This window comes from Globicephala melas, chromosome 10 (genome assembly GCF_963455315.2).
Source record: "Globicephala melas chromosome 10, mGloMel1.2, whole genome shotgun sequence".
In the NCBI taxonomy this organism is placed as follows: Eukaryota; Metazoa; Chordata; class Mammalia; order Artiodactyla; family Delphinidae; genus Globicephala; species Globicephala melas.
In genome coordinates, this window is record NC_083323.1 from 63,312,788 (window position 1) to 63,333,293 (window position 20,506).

General features: G+C 39.7%; 1 pseudogene; it reads left to right on the forward strand.

Annotated features, from left to right (window-relative positions):
• Window positions 1-462: 462 nt before the first annotated feature.
• LOC115841356 (kelch-like protein 8 pseudogene) lies at window positions 463-1,940 on the forward strand (annotated as a pseudogene).
• The last annotated feature ends 18,566 nt before the right edge of the window (window positions 1,941-20,506 follow it).

Sequence of the window (20,506 nt, forward strand, 5' to 3'; positions counted from 1 at the left end):
AAGCAAAGACCTTAAATACAAACAGAAATCATGATGGAAAATACAAGACTTAGAGGATAGATCCAGGAGACCTAATACGCAAATACTGGCAGTTCCAGAAGAGAAAAGAGAACAACAGATGGCAAAACTTTAAAAAATACTATAGATTGCAAATATTTTGTATACAAAAATATACAAAGGCTCAAAAGAGCGCGCGTCCGTCGGTTGCTCGCGTGGGGCTGGTACGGCACTGCTCAGGGCTGCGAGAACCTGGTAGCGCGGCTGCAGCCTTGGCGAGGCCGGGAGGAACCGAGCGGCGGGACGGGCCGAGGACTGAGCTAACTGGACAATGGCAGTTAAGTAGGTTTTGAAAAATGTCTGAAGTTTAGTGAACTGCATCTACATTCTGCCTTTTCCCCATCCTTTACAAAAGATTAACGGGATGTTTGAGAAGAGAGCTGTATTAAAAGAAGAGTGTTACAAATGGCTTCAGAACCTATGAATGCAAAACAAGCTAGGAATCGCTTCACAAAGGGGAAAAGGCAACAGCACCAGCAAATAAAGAACAGATCTTCACTTGGTGATGGTGATGGAGAAGACTCCTTTATCTCTGATGCCAATGAAACTTGGAAAGATTTTCATGGTTCTCTTCTTCAGTTTTATGAAAATGGAGAACTCTGTGATATCACATTGAAGGTTGAACTGGTGGCTAGAGCTTGCTGTGAATACATGAAGTTACATTTTCATCCCTCCAGTTGTCTGGCAGTAAGAGCCTTTGCAGAAAGTCACAATCATATAGACTTAATGGACATGGCAGATCAGTATGCCTGTGAGCATTTTCCTGAAGTGGTGGAGTGTGAAGACTTTGTTCGTTTGCCGCTGTTGCCAGTTGATTTTCTTATGGGTGCTGTGACAAAAGAACAGATTGTCAAACAGAACCTAAAATGTAGAGATTTATTGGATGAAGCAAGAAATTACCACCTTCACTTGAGTAGCATGGCAGTACCTGACTTTGAATACTCCTTTCGGACTACCCCAAGGAAACATACTGCTGGTGTGCTATTTTGTGTAGGTGGTCGAGGTGGATCAGGTGACCCCTTTTGCTGTATCGAATGCTATTCTATCAACAAAAACAGCTGGTTCTTTGGACAAGAAACGAACAGTCGAAGGCGACGTGTGGGTGTAATCTCAGTGGAAGGTAAAGTGTATGCAGTGGGTGGACATGATGGAAATGAACATTTAGGTAGTATGGAGATGTTTGATTGTCTCACTATTAAATGGATGATGAAGGCATCAGTGAACACAAAGAGGCGAGGAATTGCCTTGGCCTCCTTGGGAGGCCCAATTTATGCAATTGGAAGGTTAGATGACAACACTTGTGTCAACGATGTTGAGAGATATGACATAGAATCTGATCAGTGGAGTACAGTGGCACCAGTGAATACTTCCCGTGGAGGAGTTGGCTCTGTGGCTCTTGTGAACCATGTTTATGCAGTAGGTGGCAAGGATGGAGTAGCTTCTCTATCTAGTGTGGAGAGGTGTGATCCACATCTCGATAAATGGATAGAAGTTAAAGAAATGGGTCAGTGAAGAGCAGGCAATGGAGTTAGTGAGCTCCATGGTTGCTTACATGTTGTTGGTGGTTTTGATGATAATTCTCCTGTGAGTTCAGCTGAGCGGTATGATCCTCGAAGCAACAAGTGGGATTATGTAGCAGCCCTTACCACTCCCGGGGGTGGAGTGGGGATCGCAACAGTGATGGGCAAAATCTTTGCAGTTGGTGGTCATAATGGCAATGCATACTTAAATACAGTAGATGCATTTGATCCAGTGCTGAATAGGTGGGAGCTTGTTGGATCTGTGTCTCACCGCAGAGCTGGAGCAGGTGTAGCTGTGTGTGCCTAACTAGGCAAATTCGAGATGTAGGTCGTGGATCCAATAATGTGGTTGACTGTATGTGACTTGAGTTCTAGCCACCAACAATTTAGTCATATCTGATAGGCAAGAAAGACTACCAGGATTTTGTAATGGCCACCTTCGAACAGTTTTAACTACTACTAGAGTCTCATTTAAACGTAAACTGTTGTATTGTGACTACGTGCAACTTTTGAAATTGTAGCTGAAACTACTAGTAATAAAGTTGATACTTCCCACTTTAACAAATAATGAAGTAGGGAAGGAAGACACTCTAACCGCCAAAACCTTGAATTTCCTTTTTTTTAAAAAACTATGGATTAATCAAAATGTAAAATGAAGTCATTTGCTGAGCTTTACCTTTTGCCTAAAGGTGTTAACCTTAGGCAGTAGACTTTTCCTAGGGGGATATTGTGAACCTATTCATCAACACAAGGATATCAGGACACATAACAGACCTGCTCCATTTGAAGATCTTTTCTACTTGGTGCTGATGAATTTTTGCCTTGTTTTTTTCTAGGTGTTGATTTTTCAATCCCTTGAATATTTACAGAAATAGGAAAAATGTTTCATCTTTCTGAGTGCCCTTTGGCTGTGTTTTCAGAAGCTTATAGGAATGCTGTAGGAAGCCCTTAATTTCAGTTTGAATTGTTAGGACACAAAAAGATCTAACTGAACTAATTCCACCTGAACGAATCTGCACTTTTATTTTTTCATCTCATGCCAAAAGGATTTGTTTCATAATCAAAAATTGAACCAGAGGGGATATTAGAGGAGAAGGCTTTAAAGTCAACATTATTCTAGTGCCCACTCGAGAGCCTTGAGAGGGAACGGTGTCTGTTACATGACTCCCCAAAGAGGGGACTCCAAAAATATGTTTAACTCTCTTCTTTGATTTAATCATTTCATTTTGAACCCAAGATTTATTATCTTTCTATTTTTCTATTTGCCACCATCATAGTTTTTCTAAACTGTACAGAATCTGGATTTATTTATTATCAGAAAATGAATGCATTTTAAAAAAAACCCTTTATAGACTGTAGTTGAACTGTTGATTACCTCAAGTCCATCATTACCAATAAAAGATATTGTAAAAACAAACCAAAAAAAATACAAAAATCAACTACATTTTTATATACCAAAAATGATTAGAAATTTTAACTTTACAAAGGATATTGTTCATAACAGTATCAAAAGACATATAAAGTGCCTAGGGATAAAATTACCCAAAATATGCAAGACATATTTTAATAAAACTTTATTGAAAAACACTAAAACACACTTAAATACATGGAATTATATACTTAGTCTGTGAGTTGGAAGAGTCACCTAATAAAATGTGAGTTCTTCTCAAATCAATCTATAGATTCAATGCAATTCCAATCAAAATCACAAAAGGTTCCATGTGTGCGTTTGCACATGTCATCTAAGCATGCACTTGACAAAGAGCATATATCATAGATGGCACCATACCAGATTTTTTTTAATACAGAATGAATAAAAGTTCCTGTGGACCATTTCATACAACACAGGGAATAGTGGCATCATGAGACAAAGTGCTTTCAGGGGGTCTGCTCTTCTAGAGCAGACTTCCTCATCCTTCTAAGGCTTGGGTAAATATCAGTTATGCAGGCACTATGTTTATTTAGACACTATGCTATAAATTGCCTTCTCTGTAAGAAAATTGAAGGATAAGAATATTTACTACTCAGAAAGCTAAATACAGATCCTTCTTATGTGGCTATTCAGGCTAAGGTGAAGGACTTAGGTAAGATTAAATTTGACTATGTTCTGTTGTCTGTGTTCAGACTTTCTCTGTTATAACAATTTTCTTGACAGATCATGTAAAGAGACAAGGATTTTGTGTGTGTGTGTATGTCAAACCGTTATGCTACAGAGTCTATCTTTACCATTCTGGAATGTAGCCCCTTCACTCCAAGACTTGGGCTAACAGCAAAATTTTACAATATGATTTAGAGAGTTAAAGAGAGTCACAAATATGTCTATAACAGATTTTTGTTAGTTTATAAATTGTACCAGCATTAATCAAATAAGCTATTAAGATGATCTTACTAGCTTTATATTAATTAACCAATAACCATATATGCTGTATAGATTCCCTAGTTAGAAAAATCACAGATCTTGGATCTAGTTTTCTCTTGGCAAGCTTGCAAATTATAAATAAAAAAAAGAAATGCCTCTAACAGATTCATAACCAAATACAATTCCAAGTCTTCTTTTTCCACAATATATAGTATGTATAAATCCATTTATATAAAATTATGTACATATATGTACATACATAGAGAGATACCTAAAGGATCTTTATCAAATCTTACAGTATTTTTACGAATGACAAGATTTCACGTAAATTTTACTTTCATCATAACTTTCTAAGTTGTCTGAATTTTCTAGAATGAGTATACAGAACAAAGGAAAAAGGAAATGTTTAAAAAGAAAGGAATTTTTCTGATATGAACTTAAAAAAATGTTTATATTGGCTATATAGGCTGGGTGTCAAAAAAAAATCCAGGGTATTCTCAATGATGCACTCTCTTAGTTTTACAAGTCTATTTATAGCTGATGGCTAGCATGCTCTAGATGCCACTCCCAGTTAAAAACCTCTCCAAATCATTATCTTATAAATCACTTTGTGGCAATGAATTAGGAAGTAATTTTCTTAAAAGAACACATTAGAGGTGCTAATCATGGGACTTCCCTGGTGGTCCAGTGGTTAAGAATCTGCCTTCCAATGCAGGGGACGCTGGTTCAAACCCTGGTCAGGGAACTGCCACAGGGCAGCTAAGCCCGCATGCCACAACTACAGAGCCCATATGCTTTGGAGGCCACACGCCACAACTAGAGAGAAGCCCACAGGCCACAACTAAGACCCAATGCAACCAAAAAAGCAATAAATAAATGAAATAAATAAATATCTTAAAAATATATTTTTTAAAAAGATGTTAAGCAAATGTCTCACCTGCAACCTTGAGCCTGAGCAATTCTCATTCTTTCAGGTTTTTTGGTAAAGAGCAAAAAATCTTAATTTTATCAAAAGAGTATAGGGTTTAAGCAATGTAGTCATAAATAATAGCACGAACTTTAGGAATACTCTGATGTAAATGAAGTTTTCTTCTGAAGAGTCTCACATCCTTATTCAGCACCTCACTTTCTGGTACTGGCCACACTCAACCCTTACCCATACTCTAATACCCCATTCTGTTTCTCTTACCCAAAGCTTTAATTTCTATCAACAGCCTACTAGTATCTATAAAAATAGTAACTGATTAATTAAAATACCATCTTTTACTAAAGTACTGGCATTTAAACAGGGAATTTTTAGGAACTAAAGGTTTGACTTTTAAAAAATCACCAGGAGAAGAATTTTAAGCACTGTCTTAGGCAAAGCAGATGACATTTTGGGTAGCTATTTCAAGTATCCTGAGACATTAAAATCAGAGTACACAGTGGTAGACTAGCATCCATTCTCCCTACCCCAAGGTTAATGCCTGCCCCTCACACTTTATCCCTTGTAGGTTTTTTTCCCTAATATAACAATTTTATTTAAATATAATTCACGTCATACAATTTAAAGTGTACAATTCAATGATTTTCAGTATATTCAGTGTTGTGCGACCATCACCACAATCAATATTAGAGCATTTTCATCATCCCACCCCCCACGCAAAGAAACTCTGTAACCTAGGCAACCCCCACCCCTAAAGAACCACTAATCCACTTCCTGTCTCTTTACAGCTTCCTATTCTGGAAATTTCATATAATGGAGTCCTGAAAGCCCACAGGCACACCTTCCCATCACGGGCTCCCCATGCCCTTCTGGCCAGCTTTCGATTTTCACCTGCCCCAGTCTTCCATTTTCCTGCTGCACAGTTCTGTAAACATTAGTAAACTCATAAAGAAGACCCAAGCTCCAAACACAGCCCCCAGTGCTGTGCCTGACCTGACAGGACAGCCAACGGTTCCTTATGGACATGAACCCTCCTCCTCTCTCCACCCTTCTGGGCGTCTGGGGCTGCAGAGAACAACCCACAGGTCCTCTCCCCTGCCATGTTCCTCTCCAAGGCAACAATCTTTGCTACCACCCACCAGTGTAGCACGGGTGGGCGTCTCCCTTGCCCCATTCTCCCTTCCCTCACCTCCCTTTCCCCACCACGTGCACAGAATAAAGTCCTGGGGGAAAATAAATAAAGAAATAAGTAAATAAGTGAAATAAATAGAGTACACAATATGTAGGTGTAACTGGCTTCTTCTTTTTTAAAAAAAAAAGTCAAGTAGACATTTTTCTTTTAAATATTTATTTATTTATTTATTTTGGCTGTGCTGGGCCTTAATTGCAGCATGTGGGATCTTCGTTGCTGCACTCAGGATCTTTAGTTGTGGTACGCAGGCTCTAAGTTGCAGCACGCATGTGGGATCTAGTTCCCTGACCAGGGATCGAACCTGAGCCCCCTGCATTGGGAGCATGCAGTCTTACCCACCAGACCACCAGGGAAGTCCCAAGTAGACATATTTTTGAAATATTTCTTTTAAAGTACTCCAGACTGTTATAGGGTTAGGAAACACCAGTAGGGCAAGAAAATTTTAAAATATAGCAATTTCTCTGTCTTGTTAATCAATATATACTTCACATACCATAAAATTCACTAATTAGTGTACAATTTTAGTGTACAATTTGTTTTTAGTATATTCACCAGGTTGTGCAAACATTACCACCGTTTAATTCCAGAACAATTTCATATTCTACAAATAAACCCCTAAACTCTGTACCTCTTAGCAGTCACTCCCCATTCAAACCTCCCCCTAGCCTATGGCAAACACTAATCTATTTCCTGTACCTATGGATTTGCTTATTCTGGACATTTCCTGTAAACAGAATCATATAATATGTGGCTTCTTTTACTTAGCATGATGTTTTCAAGGCTCATCTATGTTGTAGTGTGTACTTCATTTCTTTTTATTGTCAAATAATATTCCATTGTATAAAGATACAACATTTCCTTTATCCTTTCATCAGTTGATGGGTGTTTGGAGTGTTTCCAATTTTTGGCTATTACGATAATTCTGTGAAAGATAGCAGAATTTGCCAACCCAAAACATGCCACTTTGTCATAAAGATTATTTTGAACTGAAGGCAACTAAGAAGAAGCAGATACAAAAAAGCTCTCTGCTTTCCCCCATTTGCCTAAAAGCAGGCAAGACATAAATTTGCACAGAAGTTAATCACTGATAACTCCAGACCTTTATCAGCCCAGAGACAGCACCAGAGGTTCTCTACAGCAAACTTTACTGAGAGCCCTTATCTTCCATTAGTTCTTCACATATTTACCTTCCCAAAATTTGCCACCCCTAGAGACTCAAGATCCTTTCTTTGTCACTTTTCTAAAAATTTGCTCCTTTGCTAAGATGCTATATAAGTCCAAGTTTTAAACAAACCTTTAAATTACTATTCCTGAGTTTCTCCCATGTATATATGAGATATACGTGTTAATAAACTTCTATTTGTTTTTCTCTTACTAATCTTTTGTTACAGAACTCCAGCCAAGAACTTAGAAGAGTAAAAGGAAAATATTTTTTTCCTCCCCTACAGCTGCTGTGAACATTTGTGTATGAGTTTCTGTGTGGCCATATGTTTTCATTTCTCTTTGATATAATCCTAGAAGTGGAATTTCTGGTTTATAGGTAACTCTATGCTTAATATTTTGTGGAACTGCCCAACTATTTTCCAAAGTGGTTGCACCATTTACATTCCTACCAGTAGTGTAGGAGAGTTCCAATTTTTCTATACCCTCACTAAGACTCATTATCTTTCTTTTTGATTGTAGCCATCCTAGTGGGTGTGAAGTGGTATCTCACTGGGATTTTGATTTACACTTCCCTGATGGTTAATGATGTTGAGCACCTTTTCATGTACTCATTGGCCATTTGTATATCTTCTTTGGAGAAATGTATATTCAGATTCTTTACCCATTTTTTAATTGGATTATTTGTCTTTTATATTGAGTTGTAAGAATTCTTTACATGTTCTAGTTATGAATATCTTATAATTTGCAAATATTTTCTCCCATTATGTGAGAATGAATAAAATGGATAATATTATATACATAATTTTTTTTTTTTTTTGGCCACACAGCATGTAGGATCTTAGTTCCCCAACCAGGGATAGAACCTGCGACCCCTGCAGTGGGAGCACAGAGTCTTCATCACTGGCCCACCGGGGAAGTCCCCATACTATTTCCTGATACAGTCCTTTGAAACACAGAAGTTTTTAATTGCCTATGTTTGCGGTGTCATATCAAAGAAGGCTTTGATCCAGGGTCATTAAGATTTACATCTATATTTTCTTCTAAGAGCTTTATTGTTTGATCTATTACATACACTAGGTATATGAGCCATTTGAGTTAATGCGTGTATACATGTTTGTGTATGTGTGAGGAAGGGATCTAACTTTATTCCCTTACATATAGGTATCTAGTTAGCCCAGCAATATATGTTGAAAAGACTATTTTTTCCTCATTGAATTATCTTGAAACCTTTTCAAAAATTAATTGACTGTAAGTGTGCAAGTTTATTCCTGGACTCTTAATTCTATTCCATATATCTATACTTATGCCAGCACCACACAGTCTTTTATTATTAATTTACTTATTTTTGGCTGCATTGGGTCTTCGTTGCTGCATGCGGGCTTTCTCTAGTTGCTGCAAGTGGGACTACTCTTCATTGTGGTGCATGGGCTTCTCATTGAGGTGGCTTCTTTTGTTGCAGAGCATGGGCTCTAGGCACTTGGGCTTCAGTAGTTGTGGTACTCGGGCTTCAGTAGTTGCGGCTCGTGGGCTCTAAAGCACAGGCTCAGTAGCTGTGGCACACGGGCTTAGTTGCTGCGAGGCATGCGGGATCTTCCCGGACCAGGGCTTGAACCTGTGTCCCCTGCATTGGCAGGCAGATTCTTAACCACTGTGCTACCAGAGAAGTCCCACACAGTCTTGATTATTGTAGCTTTGTAGAAAGTTTTGAAATCAGGGAATATGAGTCCACTAACTTTGTTTTCCTTCAAGTTTTTTTTGCTATTCTTGGTCCCTTGAATTTTCATATACATTTTAGGATCAGTTTGTTAATTTCTGCAAAGAAGCCAGCTGGGAGTTTTGATAGGGATTGTATTGTATCTGTATATCAATTTGGGGAATGTTGCCATCTTAACAATAGTAAGTCTTCCGATACTTAAACATTTTTCCATTTATTTAGATCATCTTTAATTTCTTTCAACAATGTTTTTTAGTTATTTGATGATGTTAAATGCAATATTATCCAATGTTAGACAGAAGTATTAGCTACAATTAATGTTCCCTGAAGGAACACTATTGTGCTGCACAACATAGTCTCTATACTCATCAGGGATCCAATATGATCATTCCACTGGGATGGCTTTTTACATCTGTGATAAGATGCAGGGATTTTTCCCTACTTGGGTTTATTAAGTAGAATATTTTATTCTACAGCTACAGTAGAGAACAGCATTAAGACACCTTCTGAAAAAAAAAAAAAAAGACACCTTCTGTAGGGACTTCCCTAGTGGCGCAGTGGTTAAGAATCCGCCTGCCAATGCAGGGGACACAGATTTGAGCCCTGGTCCGGGAAGATCCCACCTGCTGCGGGGCAACTAAGCCTGTGTGCCACAACCACTGAGCCTGTGCTCTAGAGCCCGCGAGCGGCACTGCTGAAACCCGTGCCTTCTAGGGCCTATGTGCGGCAACTACTGAGACCACGTGCTGCAACTACTGAAGACCACGTGCCTAGAGCCCATGCTCTGCAACATGAGAAGCCACCACAATGAGAAGCCCGCGCACCACAAGGAAGAGTAGCACCCACTCGCTGCAACTGGAGAAAGCCTGCGCACAGCAACGAAGACCCAGTGCAGCCAAAAAAAAAAAATTAAAAAAAAAAAAAAAGAAAAGGAGCTGTCACCACAGAAGTCATACACATTAAAAAGATAAACTAGGGGCTTCCCTGGTGGTGCAGTGGTTGAGAGTCCGCCTGCCGATGCAGGGGAAACGGGTTCGTGCCCCGGTCCAGGAAGATCCCACATGCCGCGGAGCGGCTGGGCCCGTGAGCCATGGCCGCTGAGCCTGCGCGTCCGGAGCCTGTGCTCCGTAACGGGAGAGGCCACAACAGTGAGAGGCCCGCAAACCGCAAAAAAAAAAAAAAAAAAAGATAAACTAGGATATTATGAAGATTTAATCCAATAGATTTGTATTTAAAGATGAACTGAGAAAAAAACTTCAAGAAGAAATTAAAAATCTGAATAATCACATAACCACTAAAGAAACTGATTAGAAGTTTAAAAAAAATCTTCCCATAACAATACCACCAGCACCATCCAGGTTCAGACTGCTCCACTAGAAAGCTGCACCAAGTTTTAAGGGAAAAATATTCCAATATTATACCAACTCTTCCAAAGAATAGAGACGGCACATTCCTTTATGAATCTATCAAACTCTTACACCAAAATTTGAAAGATAAAAATATATAAGGAAAATTACACCCAATTTCACACATAAACATTGATGTAAATATCCATGCAAATATTAGCAAACTGAATCTAGTAATATGTTCTGAAATATGACACATTGTGACCTAGTCTGACTCATCACAGCAATTCTAGGTCATTTTAACTTTAGGAAACAAATTGGTATAACTTGCCACAGTAACAGAGTAAAAGAGAAAAATCAGAGGATCTCAATAGATGCAGAAAAAGCATTCGCTAAACTTCAGCATTCATTCATGATAAAACTTTCACCAAATTAAGAAAACCTTAATCTGATAAAAGACATCTATAAGAAAAACTACAGCAAACATCATCCTTAAAGATGAAACATTAAAACCATTCCCTCTGAGTGCAGGAACATGGGAAGAATGCTCATTATCACCACTTCTTTGATCATTCTAATGAAGGTCCCAGTGAGTAAATCAAGAAAAGCAAATAAGAGGAATAAGGAATGCAAAAGAATAAATGTAAATGCAAATTAAATGGTTGTGGTATAATAAAAAATAATATTTGGTTTTTGTCTCTCATTTCCTGGCACAGAGCTCCTAAAGTCCTTGGAATATCCTGAGTAAGAAGAATGTCTTTTGTATGCTAATAAGATAATGGGCAGGGGGGTGGTAATAGATAGCTTTAGGATGGGGGTTGGTCCATTGAAAGACCAAACCAAGATTAGAGGCCGAAACTTTCAGTCACACCTCACCTCCAGGGAGAGGAGAAGGACTGGCTATTGAGGTCAGTCACCAATGGACAATGATTTAATCAATCATGCCTATGTAATAAAATCTCCATAAAAACTAAATGATAGGGTTTGGAGAACTTCTGGGCTGGTGAATACATCAAAGTACTGGGAGAGTGGTGTACCAGGAAAGGGCATGCCTCCCCCCACACCCTGCCCTAGGTATCTCTTCCTCTGGCTCTTCCCAAGTTATCCTTTATAATAAACTGGCAAATATAAGTAAAGTGTTTTCCTGAATTCCATGAATCCTTCTATCAAATTATTGAACCTGAGAGAAAGGGTCATGGAAACCCCTGAATTCATAGCCTGTGGGTCAGAAGTACAGATGGCAAACTGGGACTTGTGACCGACACCTGAAGTAATGACAGTCTGTGTGATTGAGTCCTTAACCAATGGAGTCTGCAAGAACTCCATATAGCTGGTGTCAGAATTGAAATGACTTGTTGAACTTCCAGTTGGTGTCAAAGAATTAGAGAACTGATGTGGATATATACACTACTATATATAAAATAGATAACTAATAAGGACCTACTGTATCGCACAGGGAACTCTGCTCAATACTCTGTAATAGACTGTATGGGAAAAGAATCTAAAAAAGAGTGAAAGAAAGAAAAAAAGAGAGAATTGATGTGGAAAACACCATGTATTTAGTGTCAGAAAAAACCTTACAGAATGCTTATGTAATGTAAAAATTCCCCCAAAAATGTTCACGTTGTAAGGCCAACTGGCCCGAGGCAGGGGAACACAATCAGATTCACAGGTTGCATCAGACCGAAATTCTCCGGACCACCCAGTTCCAGAAACTGCCCTGGAGACATTCGGGACCACCCAGTTCCAGGAACTGACCTGGGGACTTTGAACCCAGCCCAGCCTTCCCGCCTTTCGAGGGGCGGGACTAACGGTCCCCCAGGATACCCGAAAAGACCACCAAATAAGGGATACCCTGCGCCCTCCCAGATTCACCACACCCCTTTCCCTTCTTCCCCTATAAAATCTTGCCCAACCCTCGCCCGGGTACGACTTCTCTGGCCCCCTTGCTCTCGGACCAGTGAACCTCGCCCGGGAGTGCTCCCTAATAAAGCTCACTTGAAGCTTTCCTCTGTTTTGTGGTGCCGTTTGTTAAGATCCGACCTTACACACGTAAGCTATTAGAATTTAAGAATTTAGCAAGGTTGTTGCTAGGTACAAAATCAATAAATAAAAATCAATTGTACTGGGCTTCCCTGGTGGCTCAGTGGTTAAGAATCCACGTGCTAATGCAGGGGACGTGGGTTCGAGCCCTGGTCTGGGAAGATCCCACATGCCACAGAGCAACTAAGCCCGTTAGCCACAACTACTGAGCCCACGTGCTACAACTACTGAAGCTCACACACCTAGGCCCGTGCTCCGCAACAAGAGAAGCCACCACAATGAGAAGCCTGCACACCGCAACGAAGAGTAGCCCCCGCTCACCGGAACTAGAGAAAGCCCGTGCGCAGCAACAAAGACCCAACGCAGCCAAAAATAAATAAACTTATAAAAAAAATTTTAAAAAGTAATGCATTTGGATTAAAGAAATTTTGCTAAATATAGACAAGCAGAAGGAAGTTTTTTTCAATCACCACAAATCTTACCAGTCAATATTGAGATTTCGTTTTCTTTTCACAGGGTAAACATCAGCCTATTAGGTATTTCCTTTGTGGTAATTCCCTGGCAGTCCAGTGGTTAGGGCTCCATGCTTCCACTGCAGGGAGCATGGGTTCGATCCCTGGTTAGGAACTAAGATCCCACATGCCATACTGCACAGCCAAAAAAAAAAAAAAAAAAAAAGTATTTCCTTTGTAAATACTGTAGTAATTTGCTTTCTCAATTTTTAAATTATTTTCTGAATCTGTACTCCTTTCTTATAGACTATAGTTCATATACATAAATTCAGATCATGGTTAATCTCTACTTATTCTCCTTAATCCTCTTTAATTGTTATTGGTATTTTATTTTCATTACTTTCAAAATGCCTTGTCACCAGTTCTCATTTAATCTGAGGAAGTTGAGCTTTCCTTTCTTCTCTATAGAAACTTTAAATACTCAAGTCTCTAGATGTTCACTGTGTAATATGGTAGCCACTACACATGACTATTTAAATTTAAATTAATTAGAATATACAATGGAGAAAGACAGTCTCTTCAATAAGTGGTTCTGGGAAAACTGGACAGCTACATGTAAAAGAATGAAATTAGAACATTCTCTAACACCACACACAAAAGTAAACTCAAAATGGATTAAAGACCTAAATGTAAGAGTGGATACTATAAAACTCTTAGAGGAAAACATAGGCAGAACACTCTTTGACACTAATTGCAGCAATATCTTTTTAGATCTACCTCCTAGAGTAATGAAAATAAAAAAAAAAATAAACAAGTAGGACCTAATTAAACTTAAAAGCTTTTGCACAGCAAAGGAAACCATAAACAAAACAAAAAGACAACCCACAGAATGGGAGAAAATATTTGCAAACAATGTGACCAACAAGGGATTAATCTCCAAAATATACAACAGCTCGTGCAGCTCAATATCAAAAAAAAAAGGGGGACTTCCCTGGTGGGTGAGTGGGTAAGAATCCACGCTCCCAATGCAGGGGGCCTGGGTTCAATCCCTGGTCAGGGAACTAGATCCCATATGCATGCAGCAACTAGGAGTCTGCATGCCGCAGCTAAGAAGTCTGCATGCTGTGACTAAGAAGTCCGCATGCCGCAACTAAGAAAAAGCCCATATGCCACAACTAAACACGCTGCAACAAAGATCCCGCATGCTGCAACTAAGACCCAGCATAGTCTAAATAAATAAATAAATATTTTTAAAAAAACAACAAAAAATGGGCAGATCTAAATAGACATTTCTCCAAAGAAGACATACAGATAGCCAAAAAGCACATGAAAAGATGCTCAACATTGCTAATTATTAGAGAAATTCAAATCAAAACTACAATGAGGGGCTTCCCTGGTGGCGCAGTGGTTGAGAGTCCACCTGCCAATGCAGGGGACAGGGGTTCGTGCCCCGGTCCAGGAAGATCCCACATGCCACAGAGCGGCTAGGCCCATGAGCCATGGCCACTGAGCCTGCGCGTCTGGAGCCTGTGCTCCGCAACGGGAGAGGCCACAACAGTGAGAGGCCTGCGTACCCCAAAAAAAAAACCAATAAAAACAAAACTACAATGAGGTATCACCTCACGCCTGTCAGAACGGCCATCATCAAAAAGTCTACAAACAATAATAAATGCTGGAAAGGGTGTGGAGAAAAGGGAAACTTCCTACACTGTTGGTGGGAATGTAAATTGGTACAGCCACTATGGAGAACAGTACGGAGGTTCCTTAAAAAACTAAAAATAGAGCTGTCATATGATCTAGCAATCCCACCCCTGGGCATATATCCAGGGAAAACCATAATTCGGAAAGATACATGCACGCCAATGTTCATTGCAGCACTATTTACAATAGCCAAGACGTGGAAGCAACTTAAATGTCCATCAACAGATGGATGGATAAAGAAGATATGGTACATATATACAATGGAATATTACTCAGCCATAAGAAAGAATGAAATAATGCCATTTGCAGCAACATGGATGGACCTAGAGATTATCATAGTAAGTGAAGTAAGTCAGACAGAGAAAGACAAATATCATGATATCACTTACACGTGGAATCTAAAAAAATGACACAAATGAACTTACTTACAAAACAGAAACAGACTCACAGACGTAGAAAACAAACTTATGGTTACCAAAGGGGAAAGGTAGGAGGGAGGGATAAATTAAGAGGCTGGGATTAATGTATACACACTACTATATATAAAATAGATAATCAACAAGGACCCACTGTATAGCACAGGGAACTCTACTCAATACTCTGTAATAACCTATATGGGAAGAGAATCTGAAAAAGAATACATATGTATATGTATAACTGAATCACTTTGCTGTACACCTGAAACTAACACAACACTGTAGATCAACTACATTCCAATATAAAACAAAAATTGAAAGAACACTGAAAAAAACTAAATAAATTAAAATTTACAAAAATAAAATATTCAGTTCCTCAGTCAGACTAGTCACATTTCAGGTGTTCAATAGCCACATGTAGTCAGAGGTTACCACATTGAACAGCACTGCTCCAGATTTTAGTAGTATTTTCAAAAGCTGTATTATCAAAAGCATCTTTATCTCTCCTGATAGCTTAACTCTTTAGTATTATTAATTTTAAATATCTGTCAAAGAATATATGTACATGGTTTAAAAATGAAACATTCTTGATCTGGTCGCTAATTTACACAGGTTTGTTCACTTTAGGTTAATTTATCAAGCTGTACTTTTATGAGTTGTACCCTTTTCTGTATGTAGGTTGTTACATATATATTTCAATAAAAAATTTATGAAAACCATAAATCTAGTACTGTTATTTTAAAACAATGGTCTTCCTGTATCATTCCTCCTCTACTCTAGACCTGTTCACCAGAGGCAATTACCCGCAATTCATCTAACCATTTCCCTTGGAATTAACCTACTTATTTCTAAATAATGTGTCTATGCAGCTATGTCTTGATTTATCAATTTTAGACATTACCTATTTACTTTTCACCATATTATTTGAGAATTTAGTTCTTTTATACTCCTCATATTTCGCCTCCTGGCTATCTCACCAAAAAGTTTCGATTTAAATAAGCCAGTGCAGGCTTCCCTGGTGGCGCAGTGGTTGAGAGTCCGCCTGCTAATGCAGGGGACACGGGTTCGATCCCTGGTCCAGGAAGATCCCACATGCCACAGAACAACAAAGCCCGTGTGCCACAACGAAGAGTAGCCCCTGCTCACTGCAACTAGAGAAAGCCCGCATGCAGCAGCGAAGATCCAACTCAGCCAAAAATAAATAAATTAAATAAATAAATTTTTTTAAAAAAGAAATAATACTAAGTCTTCTTTACATTATATCTGTATAGGTATACGTTTCATATGACATTCCTGAGAATCTGATATGTCCTGGTATAACATTATCATTTGTAATTTCAGCTATTATCTTTAAATGTTGTATGTCACAGAAATAACCAAATTCTCTTGTCAACTGCATTATAATGAACTCTTAGATCTTTAACTTTTGCTATTTTTAAGTCTTTTGTCATTTATAGATAGTAATTGTTTTACTCTGATGCTTTGCAAAAATGTTCCCACAACCTGAAGGAATTTCATCTTCAAGGAGATTCATGGGAAAGAACTTGACAAGTACTCTAGAATGCAGGGTTTCTTGTTTTGTTGTTTTGTTTTTGGCCGTGCATAGCTCCCCCATCTAGGGATCAAACCCGTGCCCCCTGAAGTGGAAGTGCCGAGTCTTAACCACTGGACCGCCAGGGAAGTCCCTGGAATGCAGGTTTCTGATAACTTTAAGATCATAACACTGAACTGGATAAAAATTTCTAAGACTTTAATGGCAAACTGATTGATTCATAAAGTTGCTAACCCAAGATCAAGATCAACAAGAATTAATTACAGGAGACTAAATGAACCTATGAGGATGATTATAAATTTTGACTTCTTATGCTGTTTCTCTAATGTTTTATTTTTCCAGATTTAAGGAAACTTTTTCTCTTAAGCATCTATGACTTACAGCAATTTGGTAAAAGATATCTTTGTAAGCAAAGATCAAATATATATCTTTTTTTTCCCTTCCTGATCCCTCCAGAATTCAGAGACTCATATTATTCTTATTGTTAATCACAATATATGTATTTGCATAAGTTCAGTAAGAATCTACTCTCCTTGTAACAGAAAACAATTGGAAATATTGGCTATTTTACCAAGGCTTTGACTAGCTTATCATACTCAAGAGAGATATACATAGACGCAGAAATAATCAGACAGTTTTAAGGAACTACTTGTAAAAATTGGCCTAGTACCTTGCTTTCAAGCTTCCAACAAGATAAGCTTAAAAAGAGCTTATATGATCAATCACTATTCTCGCTGTGTTTATGTAACTAATCAGGCCAAATTTAATACAACCAAATTAGTTTTACTATGCTTACCTTGACAAAAAGGAGGATGATTATGAAGAGAGAAATTGTTTGCACCTTTGTAGATACTAGATTCTTGTCCTCCTAATTATCTTTAAGGTTATACACCTGAGCTGGACTGGATCCTAAACTCTTCTAGTTTCATCACATATCTGACTACAAATCTCCAAACGAACGTTTCCAATTTCTCTCACCCTTCTGATTTCAAATCAATAAAAACAACAATTGCCCTTAAATCTCCTTGGAAGGGACTATAATAGGTCCTCTTCACTACACAGATGAACGGCCGAACTTGAGACCCAAGCTTTGGGTACACATTTCACAGCTAAAGAAGGCTCCAACTGACATCCAGTCCTGTACAAGCACTGGAGACCTCTGAATCAAACCGACCAGGAACTGAAGCAAATGACAGCTGAAGGGGACAGCTTTCCCAAGATGACCAGACCAGGCCTGTATACCATTACCCACTGTTACTTCCTACCTTATCCTTTCCCTCTTTTTCTTGGGAAGAAATGGTCTTATCTGTATTTCTCAGTCTATTACAAAAGGGGAAAACTTATCTAATTGTTGGGTTTGCCACCAGAAACCTTGATCTGTTCACAATAGTGAACCTTTAGTCCATACTGTAATGAATTTTTTTTCACTTTTCCCAAGTGCTAATTTCACCTGGTGTTCCTTGATGACAGCTATAAAGATTTTTGAAGCTTCCCATTGTTCCACCCCATTAAGCCTCCATGGTCACCTTAAACAAGAACTTCAAGGAGGCATACATGACTTCAAGTATGTCTCCATAGGGAGAACCTTTCTCCTTTGGGTCAGAATAAGTGCCAATGAAATGCATGATCAGAGATCTCTCCCAAACATCAGGAGTGCTAGCTGATTCCGCAGCCAAAGAAATAGCAACCCAACAATGACCACTTGACTCGTTGACTAAAGTAATTCTGGATAACTGCACGGCCTTTGATTATCAACTTGCTGAGCAAGGAGGCACTTGTACTACAGCAAATAGTACCTGTTGCGCATAGATAAGTGCCTCTGGAAAAACAGAAACTCAGTTACACAAAATCAGGGAAAAAGCCCATTGGTTACAACTTCCACCTGACAGCCCTTGCCTGGTCTTTTGACCTATTTAGCTGATTACCTTCAGGTGTGGGCTCCTGGCTTCGCACCATCATACAAACTGAACTTATATTAATTTAAATTATGCTTCACATAATCATTTTTAAGCCTTGTGCCTGTTACCTGTTAAATCTTTATAGAAATAACTTACCCAACTTAGCTCAACACTTCAAGATGATCTCCAATGCTTAAGACCTTGGTAAGATACAGAGTTTTTTTGTTTTGTTTTGTTTTTTTGCGGTACGCGGGCCTCTCACTGTTGTGGCCTCTCCCGTTGCGGAGCACAGGCTCCGGACGCGCAGGCTCAGCGGCCATGGCTCACGGACCCAGCCGTTCCGCGGCATGTGGGATCTTCCCGGACCGGGGCACGAACCCGTGTCCCCTGCATCGGCAGGTGGGCTGTCAACCACTGCGCCACCAGGGAAGCCCTAGAGTTGGTTTTCTTTTAATTTATTTATTTTTAATTTTTATTTTATTTATTTTTGGCTGCGTTGGGTCTTCCTTGCTGTGCGCGGGCTTTCTCTAGTTGCGGCGAGCAGGGGCTGCTCTTCATTGTGGTGCACGGGTTTTTCTTTGCGGTGGCTTTTCTTGTTGCGGAGCACGGGCTCTAGGCGCGCAGGCTTCAGTAGTTGTGGATCGCAGTCTCCAGAGCGCAGGCTCAGTAGTTGTGGCACACGGGCTTAGTCGCTCCGCGGCATGTGGGATCTTCCTGGACCAGGGCTTGAACCTATGTCCCCTGCATTGGCAGGCGGATTCTTAACCACTGCGCCACCAGGGAAGCCCCGTTTAAGGAAAGGTCTTGATCAAAAGGGGTAAATGTGAACATAAATAAAGGAAACTTCATTTTAAATGGAGTCAGGAAGCCCTAAAGGGGGGACTCTCAATACAGGTAGCACCAGTTGCAGTCTGCATAATCAGCAGGAAGATAAGAATGTTACTTTTCTTCTGGTACAAGGGAGGACATTTTCACATAGGAATTTCACTTCCTGCTTTTAAAAGAAGGAAGATCCCTCCCAACTCCAGCAACAACACTCTAACCACCACTTGCAGCCAGAGAGAAACTGCCACAATCTTGAACTCTCATTCTTCTCCAGAGAACTTTTCTTCAAACGGTCCCCCCGCAATTTCCTCCTAAAATCTAATAAAAGCAAGTCACTCTCCTTTGTTCTCTGGATTTGCCTATGATTCCCCGTTGCTTGCTTGTCCCGAATTGTGATTCTCTGCTATTCCTGAATAAACCCACCTTGCTGGTAAAATAACTGGTTGCTTTATTTTTGAGGGTAACAATGTATATAAATATAAAATCACTATGTTGTACACTTGAAAGTAATGTAACATTGTCAATTATGCTTCAATTTAAAAACGTTTTACAAAACTCTAAATAGCACAAGGAATCCCTACTTCCTAAATATCCTTCAGGATCAAACAGTTTCCTCCCTCGCCAAGTTTCTGTCCTTATTCCTTCAATTCAGCTACCAAATTTGAAATGCGTCTTTAAATCTCTCTTTCTAAAAGACCCTAGAGCTGTTTCATAAAGTTGGTTGGTTTAGGTCTAAAAATGGGGCCTACCCTACCCTTTTAACAGCTTAGATGTTCAGTGCTTAGGTGCTTACCCTTTGAATGACTGAAATACTGTTTGGTAGCTTTAGTTTAAATAACAAGTAAACCAAATAGAACTATTTTTTCTAAACCTTGCTCCTCCACATTATCAGGTAAATGCTTTCTGTACTGCCTTTAAAGGAACTGGGAAGAGAAAAACAAAATTCATTGACAAATGGTGACAACGTGAAAATAACCAGCTGAGCTATCTGGACCAGAAGTTTCTCCATTTCATGGTGCTTCATCTTTAAAACTGTGTGGACTTCTTCAATCTTAGGATTCGTCCAAATTAAAGCAATCGAGCCCCCATTCCCATGTTGGTTTCTTCCGAACCTGCGCCCCATCCCCCATCCCCACCCCCGCCCCCGCCCCCGCCCCGGCCCTGGCGGTCATGCGCCAAAGACTGCAGCACCGGAGCTCACGGCCCGCAGGCGCGGCGGACCCCGCCCCGCACGCCCGGCGCGGGGAAGGGCTCGGGGCCAGGAGCCCGCCTCTGCGGCGGCCGAGCCGGGAGCCGAGTGGGTATGCCGGACCAGGGGAGGGGCCTGCGGCCATGGCACCGC